General features: G+C 41.6%; 1 long non-coding RNA gene across 2 annotated transcripts in view; it reads left to right on the top strand.

Moving 5' to 3' along the window:
- The first annotated feature begins 6801 nt into the window (after window positions 1-6801).
- The window catches only part of LOC144320414 (uncharacterized), a 31101-nt gene continuing 12204 nt past the window's right edge, over window positions 6802-25698 (top strand). For both annotated transcript variants that reach the window (XR_013385954.1, XR_013385953.1), the window contains exons 1-2: window positions 6802-7324; window positions 9997-10043. This is a non-coding gene — a long non-coding RNA (uncharacterized LOC144320414). The remainder of the gene's footprint in view (window positions 7325-9996; window positions 10044-25698) is intronic.

Here is a 25698-nt window from a genome sequence, read left to right as displayed (position 1 = left end):
CTAACAACCAAGAAGGATCTAAGGAGACATGACTAAATGTAATGTGACATTCTGGATGGGATCTTGGAACAGAAAAAGGGTATTAGGTAAAACCTAAGGAAATTTTTTAAAAGTATGAACTTGGGGGATCCCTGGGTGGCTCAGCGGTTTACCACCTGCCTTTGGCCTAGGGTGTGATCCTGGAGTCCTGGGATCCAGTCCCGCATTAGGCTCCTTGCGTGGAGCCTGCTTCTCCCTCTGCCTATGTCTCTGACTCTCTCTCTCTCTCTCATGAATAAATAAAATCTTTAAAAAATAGAAAAATAAAACTTAAAAAAATGAACTTTAATAAAGTATCCATATTGACTCACTACTTGTGGCAAATGTACCATACTATTTTACTGTTAATAATAGTTGAAAACTAAAAAGACCCGGGACACTGGACGGTGGGAGCCATTCCTGATCGGTTGTAGAAATGTCCACAAACCGAAAGCCATCCTTCCTGCCTCATCTCCCCACGAGCTGGCACCGTGTGTGGAGAGAGAGGCCCTCTGTTTTGTCGCCACCACTACAGCAAACAAGAACACGTCCTCAACACAAGAACAGTCACATGAGAATCGATGCCGTCCTAGCTTATTCCCTAGACGGGTATGGTATCATGTGTCTAGTTATAGACGTAGAGCATGAGGTCGTGTGTGGGAAGCAGAAGAACACACAAGACCGTGGGTAGCAACGGGGAGCTAGAGGGGTACGTTAGAGATGCCCGGGTGGCTCTGCGGTTGAGCATCTGCCTTTAGCTCCGGTTGTGATCCCAGGATCCGGGATGGAGCCCCACATCAGGCTCCCTGCAAGGAGCCTGCTTCTCCCTCTCCCTATGTCTCTACTGTTCTCTTGGGCTCTCATGAATAAATAAATACGTCTTTAAAAAAATTAGGGATCCCTGGGTGGCTCAGCGGTTTGGTACCTTCCTTCGGCCCAGGGTGTGATCCTGGAGACCCAGGATCGAGTCCCACATCAGGCTCCCTGCATGGAGCCTGCTTCTCCCCCTGCCTGTGTCTCCGCTCCCCCACCCCCTGTGTCTCATGAATAAATGAATAAAATCTTTAAAAAACAACAATAATAGTTGAAAACTGGATGTGTGGTATATGGCAACCCTGTCCTATCTTCACAGCTTTTCTGTAAATCTACTATTCTAAATTTAAGTTTATTTAAAAAGAAAAAATCTGATTCAGAATGTCTGGGTAAGGTCCAATAATTTGCATCTTTAGCACTTATTTCTCAAAGGTACCATCCTAACTAAAGTCAGCTCCTAGTCTGGCCTTCAGCCTAAACTAGAATAGCTGTGAGGCCACCTGACCACTGCCTGTTTGCTGTAAGTTTGCTAATACCATAACAAGTATTTGCAAAGTAGGTCAGCTCAAGTCTCTGTTCACCTGTGTTTTTACGTATCAGTCAGAAGGGCAGATAACTCTGTCCCTGGTCACCAGCAGGAAAAGGTGTGGTGGAATAGAAAAGTAGGTCCCTGGCTTCCATTTTGAGAGTAACACCCATCTTTAATGAGTGTCAAAACACCTGAGTCACTTCCATTTTGTTTGTTTATGTTGCTCCATTTCTATGTACCACTTCCTTGGGCTCCATCCCGGGGGTAAGAAACTAAGTGCCAAGCTCTACCCCACAAAATGCGGAAGATGGCCACAATAAATAACATTGTTCCTGGACCTTTGTTTCTAGTAGTCATTTCTTTAGTCTTAATCCTCAACTCCTCATATTCCTAATGCTTTCTCTCATTCCCTCACCCAGATAACAACAGTGCATCTTGCAGATGAGAATATTATTGCAATGAATGAGTTTAGGTAAGTGATCATAAAGCTCTAGGTATAACCGCTAATCATCCCTAGTATTTATGCTACTTTATTAAAAACTCAGTAAAAACAAAACAAAATAAAAACCTCAGGGGAGAAAACTGGCAAAAACAGGGCAAGTCTCAAATCCAAAATGATAAAGAACACTGCTGGGAGTTAGGTTCTTTTGAAGTCCTTAGAAAACATATAACCCTGAACGTCAGGTGATAGCTTTTTCATTACATGGTCATTACCGTGTGTGTGTGTGTGTGTGTGTGTGTGTGTGTGTACGTCTATGGCTACATTTCTTCCCTTATCAGAAGAATGATGGCGCTTTTCTTTCTACCATACTCTTTCTGAGGACAGAGAAAGAATATATCCTTTTCTTTGATGTTTACACCAAAAGTTATACTGTTGCTGATTAATAACTAACTACATGTTCTATATGTTGCAGTACTGCTCCGCTCACCTGCACACATGGGCCTCTTCTTTGCCTGATCCTTGTGTTTTCTTTTTTTTTTTTTTTTGCCAACATCCTTTTATTTATTTATTTTTTATTGGTGTTCAATTTACCAACATACAGAATAACGCCCAGTGCCCGTCACCCAATCACTCCCACCCCCCGCCCTCCTCCCCTTCTACCACCCCTAGTTTGTTTCCCGGAGTTAGCAGTCTTTACGTTATGTCTCCCTTTCTGATATTTCCCACACATTTCTTCTCCCTTCCCTTATATTCCCTTTCACTATTATTTATATTCCCCACATGAATGAGAACATATAATGTTTGTCCTTCTCCGACTGACTTACTTCACTAGCTGATCCTTGTGTTTTCATAAGTGCTTCTATTCCTCCCCTTTGTTCACTCTGTTCAGAGTCTAGAAATAGAGACCTGGTTTCACAATTGATTCAGGATGACTTTGAGTGAGATCATTGCTAATTAAGAATTATCATATCTGTGAAAAGCACTTCCCATGAACTCAGAAAACAACCACAACAGAAACATAAGCACCTACTGTATGCAATCCTCTGTATGTTTTTGTTTTTTTTTTTCTTTTTTATTTATATTTATTTATGATAGGCACACAGTGAGAGAGAGAGAGGCAGAGGCACAGGCGGAGGGAGAAGCAGGCTCCATGCACCGGGAGCCCGACGTGGGATTCGATCCCGGTCTCCAGGATCGCGCCCTGGGCCAAAGGCAGGCGCCAAACCGCTGCGCCACCCAGGGATCCCTGTTTTTGTTTTTGTTTTTTTTTTTTTTTTATTTTTATTTATTTATGATAGGCACACAGTGAGAGAGAGAGAGGCAGAGGCACAGGCGGAGGGAGAAGCAAAAGGATTATTCATTCTTTTTTTTTTTTTTTTTTTATTTATGATAGGCACACAGTGAGAGAGAGAGAGGCAGAGACATAGGCAGAGGGAGAAGCAGGCTCCATGCACCGGGAGCCCGACGTGGGATTCGATCCCGGGTCTCCAGGATCGCGCCCTGGGCCAAAGGCAGGCGCCAAACCGCTGCGCCACCCAGGGATCCCCGCCTCTGTATGAATATAAGGAAGTACCAGCGAAGAAGAAAGAGCACTGAATTCTAGCAGATTTTTTTTTTTTTTTTTTTAAGATTTTATTTATTCATGAGAGACAGAGAGAGAGGCAGAGACACAGGCAGAGGGAGAAGCAGGCTCCCTGCGGGGACCCCAATGCAGGGACCCGGGGTCACAACCTGAGCCACAGGCAGATGCTCAACCACTGGGCCACCCAGGCGCCCCATGGCATTTGCAATTCTGCATATGAAGTGCAATACATGCCCATAGAAGGGAAAGAGCTAATGGGTGGGAGGCCTTGGTGGGAAATTCAGGGAAGCAGGGGTTAAAGTTGGGTGGGGTACCGGGGTAGAGCTTGAGACGGGTAAAGGATGTTGGAAAGACAGTTGGACTGGGAGTTGGGGGTACTCCCGGGAATGCCCCTCCAGAGGGACTCTGGCAAGAGGGACACCCAAAGTCAATTCAACCTCTACTGAGTGCCCACTGTGTGCTAACGCGTTGACACTGCGGTACAGAAAAGAACAAGATCATCTCCGTTCTCAGGGCCCTGACGGAAAACAAGGAAAGAGAAACAAACAAAAAAAATCAGGTGTCTGGGCGCCTGGGTGGCTCAGGTCATGATCTCAGGGTCCTCATCGGCTCCCTGCTCAGCCAGGAGTCTCCCTCTCCCTCTGCCTCCTCCCTGTCCCTGCCCGGGCTCGCTTGCTCTCTCCCCCTCAAATAAGTAAGTACAATCTTTAAACAATCCGGAGTCACAAGGCACTGTGACAAACGCTGTGATGAAGAACGGTCATTTCGGAAGAGAGGGCGGGGCGCTGGGACAGGGCTCCAGGGGTGGGCGGGGTCTTAGGTGTGGGTGAGCATCTAAAGCCCGGGGCCCTGGCACCGTGGTGGAGGGGAGGCAAGAATAGTGCTCGGTGGGCACTCGGCGGGCGCTCGGTGGGCACTCAGGCAGGCACTTGGCAGATGCTCAGGCGGGCACTCAGTGGGCGCTCAGGTGGGCATTCTGCAGGCACTCGGCAGGCGCTCAGGTGGGCACACTGCGGCCGCTCGTTGGGCGCTCAGGCGGGCACTGGGCGGGCACTCGGCAGGCACTTGGCGGTCACTCAGATGGGTACTCTGCGGGCACTCAGGTGGGCGATTGGTGGGCGTTCGGCGGGCGCTCAGATGGGCACTCGGCGGGCACTCAGGTAAGCGCTCGGCGGGTGCTCAGCTGGTACTCGGTGGGCTCTCGGCGGGCACTCAGGTGAGTGCTCCCCGGGCTGGATCCAGATTCTAATTCAAGATCTTCCACTGATTAATTTTTGTTAGCTTGGGCAAGTCAGCCTCCTGGGCCGAAGTTTTTTCTCTGCAAAACAGTTTAGTGTGACCAACCATCCCAGTTTGCTTAGGAGTCCCAATTTTAGCATTGAAAGTTCTGTATCCCAGGAAAGTTTTCAGTGCCAGGTAAATGGACATGGTTAGTTACTCTCTTGGAGGGCTTTCTGAAATCCTTTCTAATTCTGATACTTCTGAGTCTAAGCCTCAGAAATGCTGTCTATCCTCTTTTGAGAGTGTGGACAGACAGGGTGGGTGGTGGCTATATGCAAAGAACTTGAAAGACTTCCTGCCTCCAGACCTATGACTCACAGGGGATGCAGCAGGGCATCATTCCTAGTATCCCAAGGAAAAGAGATCAGCTGAAAATGGTACACTCAGGCAAAAGACATTCTTGGGTTTCCCAGTGGGAAAGAAATTCAAAAACAATTGACTAGTGAGAGAATTTGTAGCAAATGTTGAGGCTGCCAGCATTCTTGCAAGTAAGCCAATGACCTTTTAAGCTACATCTATAACTGACCAGCTCCTTGGCCATCATCCCAAAGAAGGCTCCTTTCCCAGTTTAGAGTGTATGTGAAACGGGCTTGGCAGCAAGTCCTTTGGCATCCTCAGATACAGATTTATTCCAGCATAAGATCACATGCAATCAGCTTCCTTAGAAAGGCTTTTTAAAAATCAAAACAGAGCAAGTGACTGCCAATGCTGACGACAGTCCGTTATCTTATTTTCATGACTTCAAAAAAGGATCCTTGGATGACTTGAATCAAGAGGGAAGACAGCTGAACTAAGTCTTGAGTGGATGTGCCACAGTGCAAGGGACTACAGAGGCTGCCAGCTGGCCCTAAGCTGACTCTGAAATCAAAGATTCAGCTTGCTGCATTTATATCTAATTTAAAGCAAGCTTCATAATCACCTTGTTCATTTTCTGTATGCCTGATTTAATTTTGGCTTTTTGCTTGTGATCAACACGTATTTTGATCTCACCTCCTAGAAAAAATTTGGCCCAATTTCCTTCCCAGTTGTTCCTTCTTAAACAGCTGGATTCAAAACACAGCCACAACTAATTATTGAGTGGTGATAGAATGTTCATAAAGTCAAAAGAGCTAAATTAACAAACTATTTAAGGAACCAAGTGACAAAGAACTTCTCTAACTCAGCAAATTAAGATAGCAGTCATGTAAAATCTCTTTACCTACCCTTAACCAATCAAAAATCCAGTAAAGGGATCCCTGGGTGGCGCAGCGGTTTAGCGCCTGCCTTTGGCCCAGGGCGCGATCCTGGAGACCCGGGATCGAATCCCACGTCGGGCTCCCAGTGCATGGAGCCTGCTTCTCCCTCTGCCTGTGTCTCTGCCTCTCTCTCTCTCTCTCTCTCTGTGTGACTATCCTAAATAAATAAAAATTAAAAAAAAAAAATCCAGTAAAGATCACGTTAAACTGGCTAAAATATACAGTAAAATCAGATTCAACTGGTTTAAGAAGTATGTGCCAAATGGCAATATTTCCCCTTCCTCCTCCCTTTCTGTCAGTTTTACTTTAGTAGAATTTGAGACTATTCACAAAGGAAACTTTTAGCCACAAGCATGTTAACATGAGTTAGTTATCTGGAGATTAATTATGACTCAAATGAAGGTTCTTGTTTACACATAATCAAGACAGTGGTAAAGGGATCTAGTAGCATGAATATCTACAAAGATATTTTTGGTGACACATGGTCAGCATAACACGAGTGAGACTGGCCAAATAAGAAGGCTCTAGGCATGCGACGTTAAATTCTTTCAGTTGAAAAGTATTATATGTTACCTAATAGACTGTGGAGAACTGAAAAGACATGTGCTGGTTTGCTTTGTACGTCCTGGTAGGTGAAAAGTTCTCATGATTGGCAAGACTGGGCCACTAGCCCTGGCCACTGGCCTTTAACTCTCATCTGTGGAGCTGGAGGGGGATAGGTAGGCGGGAGAGAGGGAGCTTCTCATTTCTTTAGTCTTACCTGGGAAAGCATTTCTGGGGGGAAAAAAAAATCAGATGTCACCAAAGAGGTCCAATGGAAGCCTGATTCAGCCCCAAGCGTATTTCACAGCTACGAAATGCAGTCAGATGTGTGGTGCTATCCAGCCAGATGGCAGTGCTGTTCTTCTCAGGAAACATCCTCGGCCTCTCTCCCTCTCCCTCGGCGGCAGTGGCCTGTGTTGCACGGGCCAAGATTAAGGCTCGAGGCCTTCACGCCAAGGGCGAGGAGATGCTGGAAGACCTGAAGGTGGAGGTGTCTCATCTAGGTGGCACCAAGGTGGCAGGCCCTCCAAGATCCCAGCTGGCTGCAAGGATATGGTCCACGTGTTCACTCTCATGAGGCCGCCTCAGAAGGAGACAATGTCGGGCGCCGCGTGGCTCGGGAGTTGCGCAGCCCACTCCTGCCTTCGGCTCAGGGCGGGACCTCGGGGCGGCGGGATCAAGCGCAGGCGCCCTATGGACGTCGGGCCGGCCCCTCCGTCGCGCATGCGTGCACGCGCGCACGCCTTCCGGTTCGCTCGCTCTGAGAGAGAAAAGAGCGCGAGAACCTCGGGAAATTCTGCGAGGGTACGAGGCCCGGGTCCTAGATCTGGGGCCGCAGGACAGCGTGCCGCGTGCTCACGGCTGGAGACTCAGCTCAGAAGGTGCGCCAACGCTTCCCCACCTTTAATTCCTGTAAGATGAGGAGGGTGGGGAGTGGAGAGTTCATGAGAAACCTTTGTTTTTGTCAGGATTTTGTTTTGGGGGTTTTAATAGTAAAGTTATGTATCTTAAACTGATCTCTGAAATTTGGTTATCAGGGGTTCAGTTTGAGGGGGAGCCCGGCCAGCTCCACTAAAGTGCACCACTCTTGATCTCGGCTTCCTGAGTTCAAATCCCACCTCCGGAGTAAAGCTTACTTAAAAAAAAAAAAAAAAAAAAGTTACTTGCAGGGCTTTTTAAAAATCTATTCATGAGAGACAGAGAGAAGCAAGCTCCGTGCAGGGAGCCCGATGCGGGACTCGATCCCAGGACTGCAGGATCACACCCTGGGCCGAAGGCAGGCGCCAAACCACTAAGCCACCCAGGGATCCCTACTTGTAGGGGTTCTGTTTGCCACTTCCTTCTCCTCTGAAAGCTGGAGGTTTTGTTGACTTAATCCTAAAGTTAATTTGCACTCACTGCTTTGCTCCTACAAAAATGCAACGCAAATCTAAGGCACCATTCTGTAAGAAGGAGGAAAGGCTATATTTGTGGCTACCTTAAGTTCTACCCAGAATGTAATATCACCTTGCATTCTGGGCAGAACTACCCTAATGTGCTGGTGAAAGGCTGACTGGCGATGGGATGGAGGTCTGTCATGCCCAGGAAAATGGCATTTGCACTGAGTGTTCTCAGTGCAGATATTCTAGGCCACAGCAAGTGGCATTCGTGATGCAACCAAAAAACCTTTAGAGCACCAGGCTCTGGTACCAGAGAATATAAAATGCAGTGGAGTGGATCTCCATGTTGCCTTCCAGATGGGGACACATTCTTCAATGTGTTCCCAAATTTTCCAGGGAAGGTTGGGAGTTTTGTGTCTTTTTTTCAGACCAGTGATTTACCCTGTTTGGTCTAAAATTCCTGCTGTAAAATCCTGTTTGCTCTGGCAGGCTAAAACATCTCTGGTTGCCTTTGGAGGTTGCAGCAATTCGATATAAAGGTGAAGCTTAGCAGTTAAGCAGAAGAAATTGTTTAGAAAATTCTACAGATTCTTGTGTCCTTTCCATTTCTAGGGACAAGCATAAATGAAATAAGATTTTTAGAAGATATTGTTGCTCTTCTTTAGTACTATGACTAAAGAAAGGATTTTTCCTTCTCAAGTGCCACAGTCTTTCCAAGAAACTGAACTCTTTAAGTAGTCCCTGAAAATAGCCCTATATGGAGAATGAGAAAAGACTGGGTCCTCCTCCAGCAGTTCTTTCTGGTTCTAAGATGCAGACTGTCTGAATTTTTATTATAAAGAAGTAAGTTTAATAGTTTATCTTGGCTTTCCAGCCTCAGTCCCTGGTGATGTTGATGCCCACAAAGAACTGAATTGCCATTTATAAATTCCTTTTTCTTTTATTTTTTTTTAACCAGTTGCCAAAACTCCTTTATTTGTTTCAAAAGGCTTGCAGATATTGTAAAAGATAAGGACTTAGAGAACAAAAGTCCTTCTTGTGAAACTTATTTTCTTTTTTTAAAATTTTTTTTTGCATTTTAAATTGAAGTATAATTAACATAGTGTGATAATAGTTTCAGGTATACAATTAGTGATTCAGCAATTCTATACATTTCTCAGAGCTCAAGAGAAATGTACTCTTGGATATCTGGCTGGCTCAGTCAGTGGAGCACGTGACTCTTGGAGTTGTAAATTCAAGTCCTACATTGGGTGTAGAGATTACTTAAAACTAAAATCTTGGGGCACCTGGATGGCTCAGTTGGTTAAGTGTCCGACTCTTTTTTTTTTTTTTTTTTTTTTTAAGTGTCTGACTCTTGATCTCAGCTCAGGTCTAGATCTCAAGGTCATGAGTTCAAGCTCTACACTGGACTCTAGACTAGGCATGAAGCCTACTTAAAAAATAAAAATAAAAAATCTTAAAGGGGCACCTGGCTGGCTCAGTTGGAAGAGCCTATGGCACTTGAGTCTGTTTTGTTGTTGTTGTTGTTGTTGTTGTTGTTGTTGTTTTTGCCTTTTTTTGTTTCTTAAATCTCATATGAGGGAAATTATATGTTGTTTCTTTCTCAGATGGACTTATTTCACTTAACATTATTGCTGCAAATGGCAATCTCTCTCTTTTTTTTAAGGATTTTACTTATTTATTCATGAGAGACACAGAAAGAGGAAGAGACATAGGCAGAGAGAGAAACAGGCTCCCCACAGGGAGCCCAATAGGGGACTCAATCCCAGGACACTGGGATCACGACCTGAACCAAAAGCAGATGCTCAACCACTGAGCCACCCCAATCTCATTCTTTTTTTTTTTTATGGCTAATATTCCAGTGAGTGTGTGTGTACCACTTCTTTATCCATTCATCTATCAGCAACTTGGGTTACTTCCATATCCTGCTTATTGTAAATAATCCAGCAATAAGCATAGGGGTGCACTTACCATAAGGAATTAGTGTTTTTGTTTTCTTTGGGTAAATGCCATATAGCACTTCGATTTTTAATTTTTTGAGGAGCCTGCATACTGTTTTCCATACTGGCTGCACTAGTTTACATTTCCATCAACAGTACATGAGTGTTCTTTTGTTTCCATACCTCACCAACACTTGTTATTTCTTGTCTTTTTTATTTTGGCCATTCTGACAGGTGTAAGGCGCTGTTTCATCATGGTTCTTATTTGCATTTCTCTCACGGTAAGTGATGTTGAGCATCTTTTCATGTCTCTCTCGGCCATCTGTATGTTTTCTTCTTTGGAAAAATGTCTATTCATATCCTCTGCCTATTTTTTTAATTTTAGAGAGAGACAGAGAGCACATGCTAGTGATCAGGGGGAAGGGCAGAGGCAGAGAGAGAGAGAGAGAGGGAAAGAATGAATCTCAAGGAAAGTCCCACACTGAGTGCAGAGCCAGACACATGAGTATGTATGTATTCTGACCCTGAGCTCAAGACCTGAGCCAAAATCAAGAGTCAGATGCTTAACCAACTGAGCAACCAGGCACCCCTCCCCATTTTTAAATGGATTATTTGGTTTTTGGTGCTGAGTTGTATAAGTTCTTTATATATGTTGGATATTAACCCTGTACAGCATATCTCATTTACAAATATCTTTTCCCATTCAGTAGGTTGCCTTTTTGTTTTGTTGATCATTTCCTTCACTGTAGAGAAGCTTTTTATTTTGTTGTAGTTCAGATAGTTTAATTTTGCTTTTGTTGTTACCCTTGCTTCAGGAAACCTACCTACAAAAATGTTTCCATGGTTGATGTCAAAGAAATTACTTCTATATTTTCTTCTAAAGTTTTTATGGTTTCAGGTCTCACATTTGGGTCTTTAATCCATTTCGAGTTTATTTTTATATATAGTGTAAGAAAGTGGTCCAGTTTCATTCTTTTGCATGCAGCTGTCCAGTTTTCCCAACACCATTTGTTGAAGAAACTATCTTTTCCCCATTGCATATCTTTTCCCCAAACTATCTTTTTCCCCATTGCCTCCTTTGTCATAGATTAATTGACCATATAAGTGTATGTTTATTTCTGGGCTCTCTGTTCTGTTCCATTGATCTATGTGTCTGTTTTTATGCCAGCACCATACTGTTTTGATTTATAAACTCCTTTTTAAGGGAGTGATGGTGGCCAAAAGGATATCAGCATGCCAAAGTACACCACCCCATGCTGTCAGACAAAAACATGCCCAGCCTTCATGTCATGAGGGTCATGTAGTCTCTCAAGTCATGAGGTTACTGAAGGAACAGTTTGCCTGCAGTCATTTTTACTGATACATTACCAACAAGAGTAGCCAGTATTTCCTTGATTACCCCCCTTGATTGCCCCCTGAGAGCATGCCTACCACCTGGTGTCCCAGCTCTTTTTATTTTTTCCCCAAAGAGTTTATTTATTTATTTGAGAGAGAGAGAGAGCATTGGGGATGCGGATCAGAGAGCAAAGCAGACTCCCCGCTGAGCGGAGAGCCCAGTGCAGCCCGGGATCATGACCTGAGCTAAAGGCTTAACTGACTTAACTGCTTAACCCACTGAGCCTTCCAGGCGCCCCTGTCCCAGCCATCGTGAGACTGATAGGTCTGCTGAAAGGTCTGGAGGGCAAGTGGCCTATAAGACTTAACTTTGAGAAGCTATAGAGACAGCTGTAGACAGATTATGGGGTCAAATTGCTGGTTCAGCAACTGAATTCCACTTCAGAGGAAATATGGTTGTGAACTTGGACAGCCAACTTAGGTTTGGAAGAGATTGTTTATGTTGAATAAATCTATAGCCAGAAAATTTTTTTGAAAGTTTATCTTGACCTAAAGTACTTAGGTTCATTTGTCTGTTTGTTCAAACCTTTATAATTATACAGCTTGAGAAACAAATTCTGTTTTTTTACTTCATTTGTACTTTGTAGTGTTATTATAGTTCCCTCTAATACTAATACTCTGCCTTCTATCACAGCACGTTCTAGTGCAGCATCCTGTTTGCACATTGCACTCTTCATTTTGGTAGATTATTTATTGGGAGATCTCATTTACAAGTTAGATGGTGAGAAATGTTTGACTTACTTGTAAGGACGGAGGTCATGGCTTAGTGACCAATAAGACCATTTATGTAATTGGTGCTCAATCATTTTTTTGATGATTATAGTGGCGGGTGCTTTTTCTCTATTCTTTTTTTTTTTTTAAGATTTTATTTATTTATTCATGAGAGACAGAGAGAGAGAGGCAGAGACATAAGCAGAGGGAGAAGCAGGCTCCATGCAGGGAGCCCGATGTGGGACTCGATCCCAGGACCCCGGGATCATACCCTGAGCCAAAGGCAGATGCTCAACCGCTGAGTCACCCAGGCATCCCTTTCTCCATTCTTTTCATTGTCATGCATTTTTGTATTTATTGGACACAAGCTTAATATTAGAACTCGTACCGTTGGGAATAATAATTCCACTCTTGGGAATTTACCATAAGGAAATATTAAAAACAACTGAGAAGGGCAGCCCGGGTGGCTCAGCGGTTTAGCACCTGCCTTCGGCCCGGGGCATGATCCTGGAGACCTGGGATTGAGTCCCATGTCAGGCTCCCAGGATGGAGCCTGCTTCTCCCTCTGCCTGTGTCTCTGACTCTCTCTCTCTCAAGAATAAATAAATAAAAATCTTTAAAAAAGAAAACTGAAAAAAGCATAAATGATTTATTTCAAGAATTATTTATAATAACATGAACATTTTGGAACAAACTCAAATATCCAATAGGATCACAGGTAAGGAAATTATGGTATAAATACTATAAAATAATTACATTAACTTTAAAATGTATTTACATAGTATTTAAAATAACGAATTTGTGCATGTTGAGCTAGATAAATACAAAAAATATATAGAGTTTTATTTTAATTACATAAAAATGCAAAGCAAGTATCTGGAAAGAAATAGAATATACTACTAGTAGGATTACTTGTAGGTGGTGTATCAGTCAAGGTTCTTAGCTACATACAAAACAAAACTATAAAAAACAAAACAAAAACAAAACTATCTAAAAAAAAAAAAAACAAAAAAAACAAAACTATCTTAATGAAAAGTAGGAAGCTGCAGGACACTGCCCCTAGCACAGCTCTAGCTAGCACAGCTGGTGCAATGGAAACATCAGGGGCCATCTGCCTAGAGTAGAGTCTCAGCCGGAGCATCTCTGTGGCTAAGCCAAGATCATATACCTCAGTCTGGCTGCTGAAATACTACAGTTCAAGAAGAGGGAAGATGTCTCCACCTAAGCTTTCATTGTGGAAAACAGAGCACTGCATCTCACCTACATGGTATACAATAAAGAATTTCTCCCACTTAGGAAGAAGAATTGCAAACTGGAGCCAAAAAAAAAAAAAAACCAGAAGTCTACAACATTTTTTCCTTTTTCATGTTTTCAGCACTTTATAAATCATCTTCAAGGAAATTTTATTTTGTGTGGAACCTGCTAAACTGTAACTTTTTTCTTCCTCATAGCATGAAGGGTAGCAGAATAATGCCACTCCAAAATATAACTATAGGAGTTCAGGACATGCCAACCCAAAATATGCCACTTTGGTGTGTTAGTTGTTTTGAGCTGTAGGCTCTTGAAAAACAGCAAATGCAGGGAACTCCCTTATCTGCCTTAGACAGAGACTCCAAAAGGAACTCAATTGACATAAATCCGCCTCCCTGAGAGTTTCATCAACCAAGGAAAACTGACTTTTATCATAGGAGAGGAGACTAGAAGTCAAAACCATACCAAGGAAGACTATGTCACAAACTATCATATATATCATATAATTTATTCTTCTGAGTGCCCATTTATCTTTCCTGCAAATCGTTTATTCTCCCCAAAGAAGCCTACATTCCCCTCTCCTCTTTTCCCTATTAAACTAGTACTTAATCCTGAATCCTAAGACACATCAGAGAATTACAGATTTTTCCCTGGATATCACCCAGGGAAACATAAGGCATATATGTTAATAATTTGTTTGTTTTTCTCTTGTGTTAATCCTCTCTCTCTCTCTCTCTCTCTCTCTCTCTGTGACTATCATAAAATTAAAAAAAAAAAAAAAAGATCTGCATTTTTACTGACTGAACCAGCCAGGACCCCCAAGATTTTAGCTTTCTTAAAAAGTCCTCATCAGGGATCCCTGGGTGGCGCAGCGGTTTGGCGCCTGCCTTTGGCCCAGGGCGCGATCCTGGAAACCCCAGATCGAATCCCACGTCAGGCTCCCGGTGCATGGAGCCTGCTTCTCCCTCTGCCTATGTCTCTGCCTCTCTCTCTCTCTCTCTCTCTCTCTCTCTCTCTATGTGACTATCATAAATAAATAAAATTAAAAAAAAAATTAAAAAAAAAAACCTCATCACAGGAAAAAAAATTGTTAACTATGTATGGTGACAGATGTTAACTAGACTTATTGTGGTGATCATTTCACAATAGTCATGAATATCAATCATTATGTTGTACACCTGAAACTAATGTTATATGTTAGTTAATTCTCACTTTTAAAAGAGTAAATGAAGACATTTTTTAAAAGATCTTAGCCTTTAAAACTGAGCTGACCATTTCTGAACTTTATTTTCTAGAACAGTTTGATAAAATAGATGCTAAGTATGCCTTGAAGAACTCAGTAGTAAAATTAGCTATACCTGAAATTTTTTCTGAGGGCAAATATTTGTTTTTGCTTTTTAAAGATTTTATTTATTTATTCATGAGAGACACACACAGAGAGAGAGGCAGAGACATAGGCAGAGAGAGAAGCAGGCTTCATGCAGGTAGCCCGATGTGGGACTCCATCCTGGGTCTCCAGGATCACGCCCTGGGCTGAAGGCAGGCTCCAAACCACTGAGCCACCGAGGGATCCCTGAGGGTAAATATTTGATAATCATCTGTATTTCTTTAATATTTGGCTTTAATTTTTTTTTAAACCTGCAACAAAAACTTGAGATTTTGGGGTGCCTGGGTAGCTCAGTCGGTTAACTGTCTGCCTTTGGCTCAGGTCATGATCTCTGGGTCCTGGGATTGATGAAGTCTCCCTCTCCCTCTGCCTGCCACTTCCCGTTTGTTTCTCTCTCCCTCTCTCTCTCTGTTAAGTAAATAAAATCTTATTTTTTTAAAGTTTTGATTTAAAATTTTGAAAACTAGTTGATAAAATTTGAAAACTAGTTAACCAGTTAATTTTAAAGTAAGCATTTATTAAAAAAACAGTAACTGTTGTATAAAACCCAAGCATCTCTGGGTTCATTGAATGCTGTTTCTCAGTGCCAGAAACAAATACTGTGGTGCAAATGGAGATGAGAGTAAACACAATATGCTTTGTGCACCCAGGCATCTAAAATGCTGAAGCGGATTTCTGTTCACCTGTCTTTTCCTTCTGAGAATATAGAATATTATCAGAGCCCTGTGAAATATAACCAGTGAGGCTATGCCGGTATTTCTGATGAAAGATGACAGCTATTTCGAGGAAACCGGTTTCTTTCCTTCAACACAGGAGAGAAGTCTTTGCTTCCTTACTCAAGAAGCCTGAAGGAACCTCTAGTGGATAGGAAGTATATTAGCTTACTGGAAAAATGCCTTGCCTTTGGCATTCCAGTTACTGGCTGAAAAAAGCCATTGGAGACTTCATAAACTGAAAGCTTTTATAATCAGTCTCAGAAGTCTGGTATGCCCTGCCAGGATCACTATTTTAATTCCTGTTCCTGGTGCTTCATGCCACCTTTGCCTCTCACAAGAGAACTGAAACCCTCTGCCTTTCTTCCAAAGCCAAGGGGGATATTTATCTATCATCCTCCCTCCCACCTCTCTGCCCAGTCCTCTTTCCCCCCTTCCATTTAGTAGTTGTGCTTTTCAGCTTGTCTTTCATTCAGTCAAAGGTAGTATGTAAGGTGGAGTGGCCTCTTGCCAAGATCCAAATCTCTGGGGAAGATACAGTGAGTATGCCTCATTATCACTACAGCAGAGAGGAAATGTGTTTCTGGTCTCCCAAATTGGGTGTCTGAATGTATTCTCAAATACAAACACATGGATAAACATTGATTAGAGTCTCAAACTACCAACACAACCTTATACTTTTGAGATGTTAACTATGAAACAGAGGCCTAGAACAGTCTATGGAGCAACAGCATTGTCTAGCCTATAAACCTATTCAACATGGGATGCCTAGGTTGCTCAGTGGTTGAGCGTCTGCCTTTGGCTCAGAGTATGATCCTGGTCTGGGATTGAGTCCTGCTTCTCCCTCTGCCTGTGTCTCTGCCTCTCTCTCTGTGTGTGTCTCATAAATAAATAAAATCTTTAAAACAAACAAACCTGTTCAATACTTGGAGAATTGTAATGAGAAAACATTCTGAGTTCCATATCTTAGAAGAAAATAAATCCAAGAATCACAAATCAGTGACTCCCTATACTTTACTTTTACATTGACCTGGAATCTATACTTTGTTTACTCAGGTAAATATGCTGACATCATGCATTTCCCCCATATATACATTTTTACCACAAAGGACTGACTTAGATAAATTCTAAAATCTATATGAAAAAGTTTTGATAGTCCTCAGTGACAATAGGGGTTCAGAAACAGGCACACACATATGCCATTGGTAGGAGTATAAATTGATGCAACATATTAGAGGCCAATTAAGTGATACCTATGTAAAAAAAAAACAACAACAACAAAAACTATGAACAACAGAAATGTCCATTGCTAAGGTTCTAGTTAAACCAGAGTAATACAAATATTGGAATAATATGAAACTATTTCTTATAATGTAGCAGATCAGTTATACTAATGTGTGAAGATGCCTAACACACTTAATTGTAAAAAAAAAATTTACAGCATAGAATGCATATTATGCTCCTAATTATGACTCCATAGTTAATACATATATAACAAATACATTTATCTGTATGTAGTTTTCATATTTGTTGAAGTGTATGTGTGTGCGCACTTTTATATAAGCATAAGAATTTTGTAGAAGAATGTACAAGAAAATATTAATGGTGATTAAGAGCTGAAAACCCTTATATCAGGAAACCATCTTATATCCTTCTTTTTTTTTTTATAAATTTTTTTATTTATTTATGATAGAGAGAGAGAGAGAGAGAGGCAGAGACACAGGCAGAGGGAGAAGCAGGCTCCATGCACCGGGAGCCCGACGTGGGATTCGATCCCGGGTCTTCAGGATCGGGCCCTGGGCCAAAGGCAGGCGCCAAACCACTGCGCCACCCAGGGATCCCCCTTCTTTATTGTTGAACTGTCTCACATGAGTACGAAGTTTATCATTTAAAATACTGATGAACAAAAAAATTTTTTGGGTGCATTTAAGAGGCTACCTTACCCACTACTTTGAAAATATAATTGGCCTTCCTAATGTTGAAAATCAAGAATCTCAGAGTTAGATCTGTGTTTAATGAAATTCTGTCTTTTGATGGCAGCTATTGAGTCCCCGTTAGTCATTCAGGCTACTGAACCCCCAACAAGAAACATTAGTGCATTAAATCCCTCTACTAGCTTCTGTATTTGAGTAAAATCAGTGTAATCCTCACGCCTGGAAATGAGAATGTTTCCATGGTGCTTTATAAATCATAATACAACCCAATACACACACTACTTAATGTAGATATTCAGATGTTTTCAAAGGTTGGGGTAACCAAGTAAGAAGATCCTTCTGGATCTCTTTATTAGAGAAAAAAGGACAGTTAGGTCTGAAGATGACTGCTGTCCTCTTTTTTTTTTTTTTTTTTAAGATTTTATTTGAGAGAGTATGAGCGGGGATGGGGGTGGGGAGCATTGCACAGAGGGAGAGGGAGAAGCAGACTCCCTGCTGAGCAGGGCACCCATTGTGGGGCTCAGTCCCAAGACCCTGAGACCATGACCTGAGCCAAAGTAGGCACCTAACCAACTAAGCCACCCAGGTACTCCAACTCTGGCATCTTCTGATTTCTCCATCTGCTTGCCAGCTAGCCACTGAGAGAATTTAGAGATGGGGACTAGTGATTACTGGAGAAGTTTTTCCCTTTTTGTTGAATACTTTTATTTTTTATTTATTTTTAGTTTTTAAAGATTGTATTTATTTATTCATGAGAGACACGGTGATAGAGGCAGACATAGGCAGAGGGAGAAGCAGGCCCCCTGCAGAGAACCCAATGCAGGACTTGATCCTAGGACCTGGGATCACGGCCTGAGCTGAAAGCAGACACTTAACCACTGAGCCACCCAGGTGTCCCTTGTTGAATCCTTTTAAACATATCTTCTTGTTTCTAAGGCATCGTTTTTTTTTTTTTTTTTCTGTCCCAGTATGTTTTTATCATTGGTTATTTATAGAATGATAACAATTATTTTTATTATTTAAATGTGCTCACTGGTCCCTGGGAAGGCTATTGATTTAAGTGTTACCATCAGGAGAGGAGGCTCATGCTCTGTCTCCCAGCTGCCAGTGAACACAAACGGGCCAGCAACAGCCAGGCGGTGTCTGTAAAGGGTAGGGACTTACATCCAAGTGCTAGGGGACACACAACTCAAAAGCTCAAAACAGGGCAGCTGGGATGAAGGCAGAGAGCTCAGTAGAAGCAGGTAGCTCTTGCCCCACCTCAGATTCTGGAAGCTGCTGGGCAAAGCCCCACTATAGAAGGTGACAAAAGTCACTCCAGGCCATGATGATGGGCCAGGCCACTTTGCTCCAAGCTCAAAGAAGGTACTGGACCACTGTCTACCCCTCAGCCAGAGTTTTTTGAATCTATTTTTTGAGGGCAGCAGAGAATCTTAGCATAGATTTTGTTTTTGAACAGTGCTATTAATTCAGGTAATGGGAAAACCAGTTGGAACCCTCATCGGAGGTCTCACATTGCTGCCTTTATTATTTAAGTCAGGATATCCTGTATTTCTGAGTGTACTTGAGGTGCCAAGTCTATGAGGGAGGAGGTTCTCCAAAGGTTTTCTCTCTCAAGCCTCCAGACTAGCTGTAGAGACTCAAAATATCTCCTCAAATCTGTTAGATTTTGTATTAGGGAATGTAGGGCTTTTTTTTTTTTTTTCCCTTACCCAAGAAACAACTTTCTCAGCACCCTTGGAATAAATAATATAATATTTATAATACTATTATAAATAATAGTATTCTGAAAAAATAAAGGTAACAAAAAAACAGACAAAAAACTAATCTGACACTTCTAGAAGCTGAATTAACTTTTTTTAACTCAGCCATCACTCTGCCACATTCAGTTCCATTGAGGTCCAGTCACTAAAGGCAGCCTGTGTTGCAGATAAGAGGGATTAAAACCCAGTTCTTAATGGGTCAAAGAATTTGCTCTGTAGACATGTTTTAAAATCACCACAGTATTCATGTTGTGGAGTGCCTTGGGGTATTTGGAATGTGCTAGTTAGAGATACTGTGTTTCTATCATTAAAGGAATACCAGGGGTATCTGAGTAGCTCAGTCGCTTGGGTATCTGAGTAGCTCAGTCGCTTGAGTATCTGACTTTTAATTTCAGCTCAGGTCATGATCTCAGGGTCCTGAGATTGAACCCTGCCTTCAGCTCCGTGCTGGGTGTGGAGACTGCTTAAGATTCTTTCTCTCCCTCTTCCTCTGCCCTTCCCCTGCCTCCTGCACACACTCTCAAAATAAAAATAGATTCTTTTAAAAAATAATAATAAATAAAGGAATGCCAGACAGGAGGCACATACACTTCATTTTGATGAGTCTGCTTCCTTGACACTATGTTCACAGGGTCTGATCTCCCCTTCCTTAGAACTTTCCAAGCCTCCATATCTCAATCATCAACCTTCCTTTCAGATGTGAGGCTCAGAGAATAGAGAGATGAGGCTTACACCACCTGTAGTTGTGTGGGCTTCCTGGGCAGACTCACAACAAATGTATCAAAACTTACCATCTTCATTCAACATTTACCATATCTTCCTTCTAGGGATAATTTTAGACTAAGTAATCTAATATCTAGGTCATTTCTTGCCAGCGTTATAATAGCCCACAAACAACTGCAAATATGGCAAACAACTGGGCAAATACCAGTCAACCAAACAACTTATCTTCTCTCTCTCTGATCCCATGACAAGGAACATTAATAGATGAATAGAGAAATGGAAAATAATCTACACTAAATCAACAGAGAGAGTATGTTGAATAAAAGCACAAAGTTTCATACATAGTTCTAATCCTGGTTCTGCCACTTAAAAGTAAATCATCTATCCTCTCAGCTTCTCTATCTATAAAATGGGAATGTTGACAATATCTACCTCATAAGATTGTCAAGTATTAAACAAGATGATGCCTATAGAGACCTACAAACTCAGTTATTAAAAATATTTTTTTTTTAATTTTTTTTTTAATTTATTTATGATAGTCACAGAGAGAGAGAGAGAGAGGCAGAGACACAGGCAGAGGGAGAAGCAGGCTCCATGCACCGGGAGCCCGACGTGGGATTCGATCCCGGGTCTCCAGGATCGCGCCCTGGGCCAAAGGCAGGCGCCAAACCGCTGCGCCACCCAGGGATCCCAGTTATTAAAAATATTTTAAGGGGTGCCTGGGTGGCTTAGTCAGAGAAGCATCTGACTCTTGATGTCAGCTCAGGTGTAGATCCCAAGGTCATGGGTTCAAGCCCTGCATTGGGCTCCACACTACATGGGGAACCTACCTGTAAAAACATTTTTTGGGGAAAATATTTAGCACTCTACTTGATATCTGCACTGGCCCCCATTCTGCTGAGATGGGCATTCTGGGAGCCTTCCCTTGCCCATCCATGGGGTTGTACCAAGAATCTTATGAAGTGCTCAGGCCTCAGTGTATCCTTTGTGTATGTATTTCCTTTTTTAAAAAAATTTTTTTACGTGTTTCCTTTTGATCCATAGCCATCAGTCAACATAGGTGGCAGGGTTTCTGCTATTCTTATCCTCAGCACTCTGAAGTGCCTACACCATTTTGGAAGCAAAGGAGTCTTTTGCCAAGATATCTTATCCTTTGTCCACCAAGGGGAAGGTTGGCAAATAGCTATTCCTCTCCGGAGTCTTGCTTCCTCCCTGTGCAAAAAAGGAAAGTGTTTTTCTGCCCTTCTCTAGGATTTGCAGACTTCCCTCTTCGATCCTTCTAACCACTTACCTGGAGCAATTTGTTTTTCAGGCAGTTTTCCCCCTCTGATTCTCTAAGACACCCTCACTTAGTGGTTCTTAAAGTAGGGAGCACATACCCCAGGGGATCCCCAAAATCTTTTAAGGGGGTTGGAGAAATCAAAATTATGTTCATAATTACAGTAAAATGTTATTTGTCCTTCTTACCATGTTGGTATTTGCACCAGTACTACAAAAACAATAGTGTGTGAAACTGTTGGTGTTTGGCTCCTAATCAACATGCTGGCACTGAAGAATATGCCACTATGGCCTAACAGTTATTTGAACAGAAGGCATTTGAGTTCCTCTTTTTTTTTTTAAGATTTATTTATTTATTTATTCATGAGAGACATAGAGAGAGAGGCAGAGACATAGGCAGACATAGCAGGCTCCATGCAGGGAGCCCAATGTGAGACTGGATCCAGGATCCTGGGATCAGGCCCTGAGCTGAAGGCAGATGCTCAACCACTGAGCCACCCAGGTGTCCCTAGGCATGTGAGTTCCTGAAACCCCTTATCTGCCCAGAAGTAGAGCCTCCCAAAAGAACTCAGGTATCATAAATCCCTCCCCAGGAGCAATCAGGGAGGATTAACTCTTATCACTGAGATGAGGTACCCACACCTCACCTAAACAGACAGGTGCCTTCGGGACCCATTTATCTTTCTAAAAGATCATGTGTTTTCCCATAAGTTCTCATTCTCCCCTTTCCTTTATTAAGAAGTCCATTGTTTTCCTTTTGTTTTTTTAATAAAATATTCTATTTTAAAGTAATCAACTACACCCAACATGGGGCTTGAATTTACAACTCTTAAATCAAGAGTCACACACTCCACTGAGCACCCCTGCAAGTCAGTTGTTTTCTCTAAGTGCCATTCTCCCTCTCTTCTTTCCTAATAAGGTGGAATATAAGCCCAAAACTCTAACCACCTCTTTGAGTCACACTTTATGTGACCCCAGTGTGTCCCTACTTGAATAAACAAATCTGTCTTTTCTCTTGCTAACTTGTCTTCTGTCAGTTTAATTCACAGGTTATCAAGAACTGAATCTAAGAGGGTATTGGGAAAGTTTTTTTCTCTTAGCATCAAACTATACTAACAGTTACTGCCCTCTTTACTATCACACACTTGCAGTAAAAAAAAAAAAAAAAAAAAAGTTTCCTTTAAGAATTTCCTTGATGAAGCAGTAAAAAGTATTACTTTTATTTATTTATTTTTTTAAGTATTACTTTTATTAAATCTTGAACCTTTAACACTCTGTGGTGAAATGGAAAGTACATGTAACGTGCTTCTGCTACATATAGTATTACAACGCACTGGAGCAGTTGAATTGTGAGCTAAACCAGCTGCTTTTTTTTCATGGAACACAATTTTCATTAAGACAACTACTGACAGACAAACATTATATTCAGACTTGAGCATTAGGCTGACATTTTCTAGAAAACGAGCAAGGAGAACCTGCTGCTTTTAAATAAACAACAAAATTTGTTACCAATGATAAAATTTAGAATTTTGAAACATTGGGGTGCCTGGGTGCCTCAGTCAGTTGAGTGCCTGCCTCTTGATTTCTCCTCAGGTCATGATCTCAGGGTCCTGAGATCAAGCCCCAAGTTAGGCTCCTTGCTCAGTGTGAAGGCTTCTTGGGATTCTTTCTCCCTCTCCCTCTTCCCCTCCCTAGGCTCATGTGCTCTAAATAAATAAATAAAATCTGGAAAAAAAAAAAAAAAGGAATTTTGAAAAACTTGTATCCATGATCTTGAGGTTAACAACTCCCCAGCACATTAACAACATTTCTCATGAGATCAATGGTGATAATAACAAATGTGATCTTTGGATATTATGTAGTGGAAGATGTTAACATTTGGAAGATCTGGACAACTCAGTAAGCCAATATTTTCTGAATGGCCAGTAGATGACGTTACAAAATCACAAAGGGGAGGAAGAGCTATTCAAAGTGCAGCACAGATCAACAGATTTTAATGTAAGGATATATAAAAAGTTCCTTTATCTGATTTCAGATTCCACATTGCAACTAAACAATAAAGAAATTAACACCTGTTGAGTTTTAGTGTTGTACCCAGAAAGAATATCCACAAATTATCTGAAAAGTCTATTAAAATACTCCTTTTTCCAACCATATAGCTGTGTAAGACTGGATTTTGTTAATATACTGCAACCAACAGGAGACTGAATGCAGAAGATGAGAATCCAGTTGTTTGTTATGAAAACAAACATTAGGGCACCTGGGTGGCCCTGTGGTTGAGTGTCTGCCTTTGGCTCAGGTCGTGATCCTGGGATACTGGGATCGAGCCCTGTATCAGGCTCCCCATAGGGAGCCTGCTTCTCCCTCTGTCCATGTCTCTGCCTCTCTCTGTGTCTCTCATGAGTGAATAAATAAAATCTTTTAAAAAACCCACCAAACACTCAAAAAAAAAAAAAAAACCCACCAAACACTAAAGAAATTTACAAAAATATAAAACAGTGCGACTCTTCAAATTTATTTTTATTTTGGAAACTTTGTTTTTCACAAAAATGTGTTACTTATTTTATTATTTTTTAATGAATATTTAAAATTTTGAGTTTTAATTTTTTTAGTTTTAATTTCTAAGTAAATATTGATAGATATTACACATAAACAAAAGCACATTTGTTTCTCAATAATATCTAAGAATATAAAGAGGTCACGAGACCAGAAAGTTTGAGAATCACTGCTGTAGGTATTCTTAGAAATCTTCCTCTTTTGGGGATCCCTGGGTGGCGCAGCGGTTTGGCGCCTGCCTTTGGCCCGGGGCGCGATCCTGGAGACCTGGGATCAAATCCCACGTCGGGCTCCCTGCATGGAGCCTGCTTCTCCCTCTGCCTGTGTCTCTGCCTCTGTCTCTCTCTGTGTGACTATCATGAATAAATAAATAAAATCTTTAAAAAAAAAAAAAAGAAATCTTCCTCTTTTGGAATGCCTGGGTGGCTCAGTGGTTGAGCATCTGCCTTTAGCTCAGGTTTGATCCTGGGTTCCCAGGATCGAGTCCCACATCGGGCTCCTTGTGGGGAGCCTGTTCTCCCTCTGCCTGTGTCTCTGCCTCTCTCTCTCTTTGTTTCTCATGAATAAATAAATAAAATCTTAAAAAAAAAAAAAGAAATCTACTTCTTTTACCTTCTGTCAGGGAACAAGAATTCCTGTCCCTTCAGGGGTACTTCTAGCTAGACTAAGAATCAAATTGACATGAGACAGTAATAAGAGAAAATTAAGTTTAATAGCATAGGTGTGGGGAATCCACGCAGACATGGAAACTCCCAAGACAGGCAAAATGAGGTGTGTGTATATATATATGCCATTCTGAACTAAGGGCTCTGGGACTTAAGAGGAAAGGAATGCACTTCACAGGGTGATAAGAAGAGCAGATGTTTGGTAATTAGATGTTTGCCCTGCCATACAGATGGGTCACTCAGATAAATTTTATTTTTGTTAATAATACTTATTCTGGAAAGACCCTCCAATTTAGATTCTTCTATGTAGTTAAGAGAGGGGCAAAAGTTTCTCTTGAGAGGTCTCAAGTACCTTTAGCTCAAAATATTCTGCATGCTTAAGTGGCACATTTGTGAGATGGAAGGTGGCCTTTCCCAAACTCCTTCACTTCTTACACTCTCCAAGTTCTTCTAAGACTTAAGGTAAGCAAAGGACAGAGAAATTTTTAGGGCACTTTTATTATCTGTTCTGCTACATACCTCCTGTGAGGCAAAGAATGGCCTGATTAGGAGAAGAAAAAGGAAAAAAGAAAATTTAATATCCCAAAATATTATGCTACATACATGTAAAGTACTTTGCATTGTGCCTGCTCCAAGTAGCACTTAGTAATGGCTGGTATCATCAACATCATCTTCACCTTCATCACTATTATTATTTTGTCTTGTCTATGTTTCCTATGGTGGTTATATGGTAATGATTCTTACATTTCCAAAACTCTGTTTTAAAATATTTTATTTATTTATTTATTTATTTATTTATTTATTTATTTATTTATTTATTTATTTATTTATGAGATAATGATCATCAGGAGGGGCAGAAGCCAACTCTATGCTGAGCAGGAAGCCTGATGTGGGTCTCTATCCCAGGACCCTGAGATCAAGACCTGAGCCAAAGGCACATGCTTAACTCACTGAGCTACCCAGGTGCCCCTTAATATTTCCAAACTCTTAAGACAATGTATCCTTCAGAGTCTCTTAAATTCAGATCTTTCCATTTCCATATGATTTAAAATACTGTACTCTCTCTAGACAGAGTGGGATCCTGTAATGCTTCTAAATAGAGTACACTCACAGAAGTGCTTCCTCTTTTATCCCTGGAGAGAGTTTAGCCTTTGAAGTTATTGTTTCTCTGAAGGTCTTTTAAATCAGGAGTTATTCTTATGCAAAAAGACTAGGCTAGAAATCCTAAATGAAAGCCAGTAAGTTGCAGGGCGAGGAAAAGGATCACTGAATTACCTCTCCAGTTTCCTAACATTCCTGAAATAAGATTTTCATGTTGAAAACTCATAAGCAACGGCTATTAGGAACAAGACTTCCTATTACAACTCCAATGGATTTTTAAAAAAATATTTCTTATTTTGGAGGGGAGAGAAAGAAAGAGGGGGTGCACTCAATGGGGAGGGGCAAAGGGTGAGGGAGAGAGAGAATCTCAAGCAGACTCCATGTTCACACAGAGCCTAAGTAGGGCTCTATCTCATGATCCTGAGATCATGATCTGAGCTGAAATCAAGAGTCAGACAC

Source organism: Canis aureus, chromosome 9, assembly GCF_053574225.1.
Source record: "Canis aureus isolate CA01 chromosome 9, VMU_Caureus_v.1.0, whole genome shotgun sequence".
Lineage (NCBI taxonomy): Eukaryota > Metazoa > Chordata > Mammalia > Carnivora > Canidae > Canis > Canis aureus.
The sequence above is the reverse complement of the archived record's forward strand: the minus strand, read 5'-3'. Positions and strand labels throughout refer to the sequence as shown.